Below are 9,084 nucleotides of genomic sequence, written 5' to 3'. Positions count from 1 at the left end.
TGCCCGCTCCTCCGCCCTCTTTGACAAGGCCGTTGGCAGAATGAGGGTGACTTCTCAAGCCGGAAGTCTTTGGCCACCAATCACAATTCAAACGGTTCTTATTATGAGATCTGTTACTGGCAGCAGGCTCTTCTTGATTAGCGAGCAGCATGAATAAATGTGGGCCACACAGTTTCATTCATTACTTTCAAAATCTTCTTGCAACCATAAACTGTGCCCACATTCTTGCTTGCCTACTTATAATTTGCCTTGCCACATTTTGCAACGTTTTAGACGCAAAACACTATGGAATTTGTGCGTCAACACATACGTTTGTTCCACACCTCAGAAGCTTCGCAACTACTTCTGTGCCTTCACCTTTACGACTGAGCGCACTCGCGCCAACTACGTTATTCGTATACGAATGAATTCTCCACGCTTCACACAATAAAACTTTCCTGACATGGCCAGCGTGCTTACTACAATGATACGACATAAATAATTCTTACTTATCGTATCAACATAAATTATATTTTCATCAACTCAATTTACATGAATACATATTGAATAAATTTAAATATAAGAATAATAGTTCATTTATTTAAACGTAAATGTATAACGCAGTACTAGTTATTAACCTTTTAAAACCATCAAAAAATCCATATTTAGTGCCACAAGTACGACAAATTCGTATTTAAGTAAATAAATAGATAATTTTGAAAATACATTATCTTTAGAAATGTGCCTTATATTCGCATCTCCTTGAAACAAGATTCATTATTTATCTCTGCAGAAGTTCGCTACCCTTGTCACGGTTTCTGTGTAACCGAAATGGCTAAAAAAGTGTATAAATGAAATCACTAACCCCCAGAGACTGAGTAAAAATATCCATGTAATTGCCGTAAGCGTCAGAGGTTTGTGTCAGTCGGTTGTCTCACATCGAGTGAAACCAGTCAAACCCAGAGAGTGGGTGAAAACATTCGTATAGCTGACAGGGCTGCAAGGCTGGTTCCATTCGCCTGTTTCATTCGACTGAAGAAACCGACTACACGATAAAACAAATGACTGCCCAATCGTTTGTTGAAACCAGTCGGTTGTCCCATCACTAATGGACCAGTGTTTGAATGCGACCCAAATCTGTCTTGGGAGGGTTAGTAAAGTTATGATTTAATATGAGTCCTTTCTAAGTAACACGGTTCATTGTAGCGGTACAACCGTTTGATGTAAGATTAAAAGTAACAATGATGGGACTCAAACGCAGGGAAGGATTGCATCATGGTTGTAGCACATTAGGTTGCACGCAGCTGCACTGAAAGTCCATATCTTTCTACAGAAGCACAACACCAAGTGAGACAATCTGAAGTTCTTTTCCCTGGAGTATTAATCAGTGTAGCCAAGACACTGAAATGTCGTATTAATATTCCATGTTATCATTTTGGTAGTGCATTAGGTACACCAAACAGTGGGACCATAATAACATCTCCATCGCTCAAGGTGGTGGACAGCATGTCGTGTCAACACCACGTTCTTGTAAGGTACACCAACGTAGAATTAGTGCAAAAACCAAATATAGTGCTCCATGAGCACGAGGATAGACAGGACAAACGGTTATTACAGTAGTTTCTGGTAATTAGGTCAGAATGTGAAGGACATTAAGTCTTATGCCAGTCATCATTGATAATTACTAGTCTGTCAACTGAATTGATTAATTGGAGGCACTCAGCGCCCAGTTACTGAACATTTCTGTACCATGTATGAAGTATTACAGAATAATGTTCATAAGTTATCTATTTACAGAGAACATTGGCACTCATTGACCAGTTACAAATCATCACAGGTTATCAGTCAAAACAGGACCTAATGAGTGTAGCATCAAGCTACTGGTATTCATATATATATATAGCATGAAAGTGACATAATATAAAAATATAAGAAACAGTGGCATTCGTTGGCCAGCAAGTATTGAATATTACTAAACATTTTTCATCATTCAAGTGACATGTGACATATTTACAAATAGTTATTGGCACTCATTGGCCAGTTACAAAACATCAGAAGTCATCAGTCAAAACAGGAGTTAATGAGTGTAGAGCATCCATGCATTATTACAAAATATCATTCACTATTACTCAGAACTCATCATTCAAGTGACATACTGTGACATACTGTAACTATTACTCAAAGTCTGTGATTAGAAAACATCATTCAGTATTACTCATAACACTTTTAAACTGGTAGCATTATTTGTTTTTGCTAGCAATGCATTGCGTTGGGATCGATAATTAATTGCTGGGGCATAACAATATTTGCTTTTGACTTATTGCTGCAAATGAAGATGGGTAACGTCATTCGTCATGAGTCAGCTGTAGCAAGGTTATGAAACAAATAGAGTATATGTGATCACATTCATGAATGACACAGGTTTAATGACCAACTGCTTATAGCACATTAATTTCATGAATAATTTCTCCTGCAAAAATACAAAATGGATTATTAAGCTGAAAGAAGTAACGCATATTATGCTGAAAAGTAGTAAACTTCGAATTAACAGGTAATGAAATGTGTATTAAGTATATATGTTCTCTAGCTGTCCTTTCCAAAACCTTCAGTCATCATACCATGCGACATAAGACATACTGTCAAAACGGACTGCAACAAATACTTAAATAACTACATAGCATAAATACATAAACTTCAACATTATCCTCATCTGCAAAGAAAAACTTCATTATCATTACTATCATCAACTGCAAAGAAATCTGCATTATCCATATCACCATAATTCCATTATTATCATCACCTGTAAAGAAAAACTTCATTACCCATATTAGCATATTCTGCATCACTATTCATTATCATTCATTATCATCTGCAAAAAAAGTCACTTCATTATTCATTATACAACTATTCATCGTTTAGAGTTCCTTGTTTCTAGCATATTTCATCACTAAAACTAAGATGTGTAGTTCTGTCTGACAGTCTGCATCAATCGCCTCGTATTCTGAAAGAAAAAATTTGTTAAGACTGCTATCATACGATGTGTATAGTATATTCTTGTTAATGCTTGTTAATTCTGATCCATTTACTCTTCGTGACGAGGTATTGCATCTTCTTCCGTTCATTGCGAAGGTGAAATTCCCATAATTTATTTTTTTTACACGTTATTTCTTTCTGAAAATGATAAACAATGATTAATGTCTTGCATTTAAATCATATACTCATTAAATAAAAACTGGTTTATAGTGATATAATTGAGCATGCAGCATAGCATGACAGAAAACGTAATATGTCAAAAACATAGACACTGTTTAGATGCAAAAATGCGCACAGAGTATCACAATGTAGCAGCAAAAAAAAAAAAAAAAAAAAAAAAAAAAAAAAAAAAAAAAAATGTAAAATAGTCACGATGTTGAGATATCATAAGGCATAATGTCAAAGTCAACTGGTGTTTGTTATATCTTAAATATTTCATAGTGCATAAAACAAAACAGGAAAACAATCATACATACATGAAGAATGGAAAATATGCACGGTCTGATGTGTAACGACAAGAAAAGCGATCTGCTAACCTTACCTTGCCGGGCACTTACCAAGAAAAAATACGATAATCATCAGTAAGTAATCACATAGATATAATTGCATAAGTGGTCATAAAATGTGTAAGTTCATCTGGAAAAATGTGCACGGTCTGATGTGTAACGACAACAAAAGCGACCGCTAACCTTACCTTGCCGGGCACTTGGCAAGAAAAAATATGACAATCTTCAGTAAGTGTTCATGTGAATATAATTGCATAAGTGGTTATATAAAAAAAATCAGGAAATGGCATTACAGTGTGATAAATCATAAAATATGTTCATTCGATAAAGGGTTTGATGTTGGAGACATGGTGATTCCCTTTGGTTTTTCTGGTTCTCAGAGTTTCGACGTGTACTACATTGGGGTGAGGAATGCTGTGATTTCGATATGGACCTGCGTATAAAAGCTCAAATTTACTACATCTACTTTTTCCTCTATTAGATAAATAATGTGTGCATACTAATATCTTCTGTCCAATGTGAAAGTCACGGCGTGTACAAACCTGTTTTTGCTGTCTTCTCCGGCGCTCTGCGGCACGTTTGATGTAGTTCAGCGCAGTGTCAATTATTACATGGTGTCGTAGTCGACGAGATGTAGGAAAGGTTACTAATTCTTTAATTTTGTTAGGTGGTTCAACATTTTTCAGTATAACAGACGGAGATAGCATAGTAGATTCATTTGGTATGGAATTAATTACATCCTGGAATGAGAGTATGTGTGTGTCCCAATCAATATGTTTTTTATGGCAGTATATTCTGCACAGTTTACCAATTTCTTTCATTAATCGTTCACAAGGGTTCGAAGAAGCATGGTTCCTGGATATATAGATCGGAGAAATGTTTCTAGCTCGTAACATACTGCATGGGGGCTTAATTAAATAAGATTGAAAATACTTTTTAAATTTTTCGTAGCTGTATGTCCGATTACGCTGTGTCTCGTAATCGGTTGTCCCTGACTAGTATTGTTACGCAATCTGACTGCTTAGAACAACAACAAAGAATGAAATGAAAATTTTCGTTAACACAATTAATTAATTAAGTCCCCAGCAACTATAAAACCTACTAAACCAAAGCACAGGTATAACTGTTCTGTATGTGGGAGTGTGACTCAACGTACATCTGGCACGGTTCTTCTTCAACAAGACAAGAAATTTTAAATATCATTTATACTGACGTGATAAAAGAGAATTAGAAAAACTATAATTACGTAAGAAAACCAGAATTACACTCTAATACAAGAACACAAGCCAGATGCTTTGTTGACTGAACCTGTAATGACGCATTATTTAAAACATGGAAATAATGAAAAAACACGCAATATTTTACCTTCATATATATTGACGAAATGCACTCTGATCATTACAATATCTTCATTAGAATATCATCTGCTATCTCTCCCATCAAATAACTGCATAAAACATGGAACAAACACTCCTTACTACAACATCTCGACAAGCCTTGCTCACTAGCACATCTCAACACGAACTGTCTACTACGAGCTCTCTCCAAGCACTGACTGCTAAGAGTTCTCCCCACCCACTGACTACTACGAGTTCTTAACAGGCACTGACTTCTACGAGCTCTTAACAGGCACTCTACTACGAGCTCTCGACAAGCACTCACTACTACGAGCTCTGCCCACACACTGACTGCTACTAGTTCTTAACAGGCACTGTGGAGGCGGCTTAATAATACTCTTTGGCGCAATCTCTGGCGCAGTGGCTCAGTGTAGCCACCTTTCATATGCCCCTCCTCCACAGGCCAGAATTTGATGATGTTTTTGCCAGCATTGGTGGTGAAAATACCACCAAATTCATCCACAAAAATACAGACAAAACAAAAGATAATATTAATACCTAAATATCACATAATTAGTTAAAATTTTGGCTTTGCACTGACCTTTCAATAACCTAATATATAAAATACAGTAGGCAATACAAATTCTTTTCATACATGTGGCTTTACATAATAGTTTACACAATACATAAAAAAATCAGTTTATACAAATGTTCACATAAAATGCTTTCAATGATTAGTTTATACAAAAAAAGAAGGACACCAACAGGTGACATCTTTTCAGTAGAAACAGTCCATCAGTTGCACCCAGTAAAGTTTAGCAGGTACACCCAGCAACAAGTCACATTAGTTTAGTAGAAGCAATCCATCAGAGGCACCCAGCAATGTTGAGTAGGTGCAGACAGCAACAAGTGACTTCATTTCAGTAGAAACAGTTCATCAGTTGCACTCAGCAATGTTGAGCAGGTGCAGACAGCAACAAGTGACTTCATTTCAGTAGAAACAGTTCATCAGTTGCACCCAGAAATGTTGAGCAGGTGCAGACACCAACAAGTGACATCATTTCAGTAGAAACAGTCCATCAGTTGCACCCAGCAATGTTGAGAGCAGGTGCAGACACCGACAAGTGACATCATTTCAGCAGAAACAGTCCATCAGTTGCACCCCGCAGTGTTGAGTAGGTGCAGACACCGACAAGTGACATCATTTCAGTAGAAACAGTTCCATCTGTGGCACCCAGTAAAGTTGCAGAGGTACACACAGCAACAAGTCACATTAGTTCAGTAGAAGCAGTTCAGCAGTGGCACCCAGCAATGTTGAGTAGGTGCAGACAGCAAGAAGTGACTTCATTTCCATACAAGTAGTCCATCAGTTGCACCTAGCAATGATGAGCAGGTCCATAGAGCAGCCCATGATATTCACTATCACTAATCACACTGTTCATCAGCAGAAACTAAACATGTCCTAGTGACACCAATCATGTAGATAAAGTACAAGTAACAGTCCATAATATTCACTATCACTGATCACTCAGTTCATCAGCAGAAATTAATCATTCCTAAGTGTCACACATTACGTTGAAAAGTGCAGGTAACAGTTCATAATATTTACCATCACTAATCAGACAGTTCAGGCATGAACAATAGTTTGAATACACATACAAATGTTTTTACACTAAACATATAAATTCTAATAAACACACAAATGATTTCAGATAATTGTCATATTAACTATTACAAATACTCAAATATCAGTAAACCTATAATATTTATGGGTGTCAGTGCAAGCCACTACAAACAAATACAATAATATTCAGGAGATAGGTGGGTACGATTAGGAAAGGAAAACACACAAAACACACTCACTCATCTTTCATCCACATTAAGTACTACTGTGTAATTGAATAGTGTTAACTGTGTAAATGTAATTCTGTCAAAATCTGATGTTCATCATGTGTATCAAGTAGTAATGGCAGCAATGTATCACAGTCAATAATAGTTAAGTCAACGTCATAGTCATCATGTCAAGACCAATGTTTGCGAAGCCAGATCAAATGTACTGTTGTTGAACAACTGTCAGTGAGCCAAGATATGCAAATACTTCCTCTCTTCAAAAAAAAGTATATACTGCTTAGTGATTTAACAAAGTGTGTGTATAGACTATCTTCCTTCTACTTTAGTGTTCTAGTCTGCTATCTTCATCCTCCTTGTTCCATAAGACCAACAAAAAAAATATGCTCCTCACTTACTTTACCTCTTATATACGAAAACTCCAATAATCATCAACTTCACATAATCTCAATAATACCTCAATAATACCTATTCAGTACGTCGATACATATAAACCTTATTATCAATATCATTTACCTTACCTCTTGTCCACAAAAACTCCAATAATCATCAACTTCACATAATCTCAATAATACCTCAATAATACATCTTCAATACGTCAATACATATAAACCTTAGCACCAATATCATTTCACTTCCATAACAACTCTTTCCTCTAGTCAGTCTCCTCGAACAAGTACAGATAAAATCCTAGTGCAAACTTGAGTTCATCATCCCATACAATCCGAAGACACATTGTCAACACACAACCTCTGTGTAATCCATCTGACCCAAATCTTCTACTCATTATGAATTATAAACAAAGAAATGCATACATGACCTCTACCAGACTTAGTTCGAATAACTCTCAGTAATTAAGTACGATTACGGAGTGTGAATGATCATAATATTTCACAGTGTGTACACCACTTCAAGAATTATGGCAAACAGAAGCAAACATGTAGAGTATTTTTTGTGTCAAGTGTCACTTCCTATTTCAATTGCTCGCGAAACATGCAGTGTAATAATTGTTAATGGTCTAAACCTAGTAATGGTATGTCATGTCGTTAGCTTCCTTTCTATTGGCATAAAGTTATACAGCTTCCATAAAACCTCAGCTCATGTGACTTCTATGAAGTTCTTTGTACCAATGTCGTTCGTCGAATTATAGCAGTTCATTTTCTTATCTTAAAAATATAAGGCACTGCGTAAGCAAAACAAGCACTAGCGAGTAAATATACCAGTAGAGAACACAATGTCAACAAGTGGATGCAGCACAATCCTTACAACGAGGCTCTGCCAAGCGAACAATCTATAATTAATCCAATAGTGTGACCTAAACTCTCTGTTTGTACACAGTATATCAGCATTTCTATACACCAAATTAAAGAGTAGTTATGACAACAACACATATGTATAAATATGCAATCCAAACGCATAGCAGCAAACAGGTCATTAGCATCATATCAGCATAAGCAAATAAATGTTCATCTGTCATCTTAATAAGTAAACATGAAGGCGCAAGCAGATAAATCACAAAGTATAACTTACATACATAACCACATCAGCACAATTAATCAGGTGACAATTATAATTTCAATAAATAAGCACAGCAGGCACATAATAAAAAAATATGACATCAGTGAAAAAGCAGTGCAGCTAAGCGATGCATAATATACACAAGTTACAACCCAGTTCATTAATAATCATTGTCAAAATCAGTTAAATGTACGCAAGCACGTCGCTTCACAAGTAATTTCATAGAACATGAAATTAGCACAAAGTATGAATCACGTAATCGCGAGCAGCAAATTACGTCTAAAGTACGTACCTAAGTGGAAATATGTTACCTGAAAAATAAACTCAATTAATAGTTACCCTTTTTAGTTAATTAGTTTCTTCTTCGAAATTACATTCTTCCTGAGAATTTGTCGATAGCAAGTCGTCTTAACGTCGGAGACACACAGAATTTACCTGAAGTTCTTAAATATTTTACAGAACCGTATCCTGAAAAATACTGAATGTTAATAACATAATTCATCAAGTCACTATAGCTTTATACTGAATTTAATCGGAGAAATTAAACTGTGTATTTGTTTACGGCTGTCAGTGCATTCGCACTGAGCGCTCGATCAGCTGTAGGCGCGTGACGTAGGAAGCAATTGTTCGCGGTCAATGACTGCCTTGTGCGGCGCGCAGACTTGACTGTTGCTTTGAGTATGTGCCGCCGCCAAAACACAGCGCGGTATCCTTGTACTCTCTGCATGTTTACATGTAGCTGTTAGTTTCACACAAGTATGGCATTCCACAAAAATTTTAACGTTTGATATATCATGTATTCCCTTAGAGCGTCGAGATTTAAGAGTTTCTACTTCGAGAATGTTATCATGAATAATTTTACG

The sequence above is a fragment of the Schistocerca serialis genome, chromosome 1 (genome assembly GCF_023864345.2).
Source record: "Schistocerca serialis cubense isolate TAMUIC-IGC-003099 chromosome 1, iqSchSeri2.2, whole genome shotgun sequence".
In the NCBI taxonomy this organism is placed as follows: domain Eukaryota; kingdom Metazoa; phylum Arthropoda; class Insecta; order Orthoptera; family Acrididae; genus Schistocerca; species Schistocerca serialis.
The sequence above is the reverse complement of the archived record's forward strand: the minus strand, read 5'-3'. Positions refer to the sequence as shown.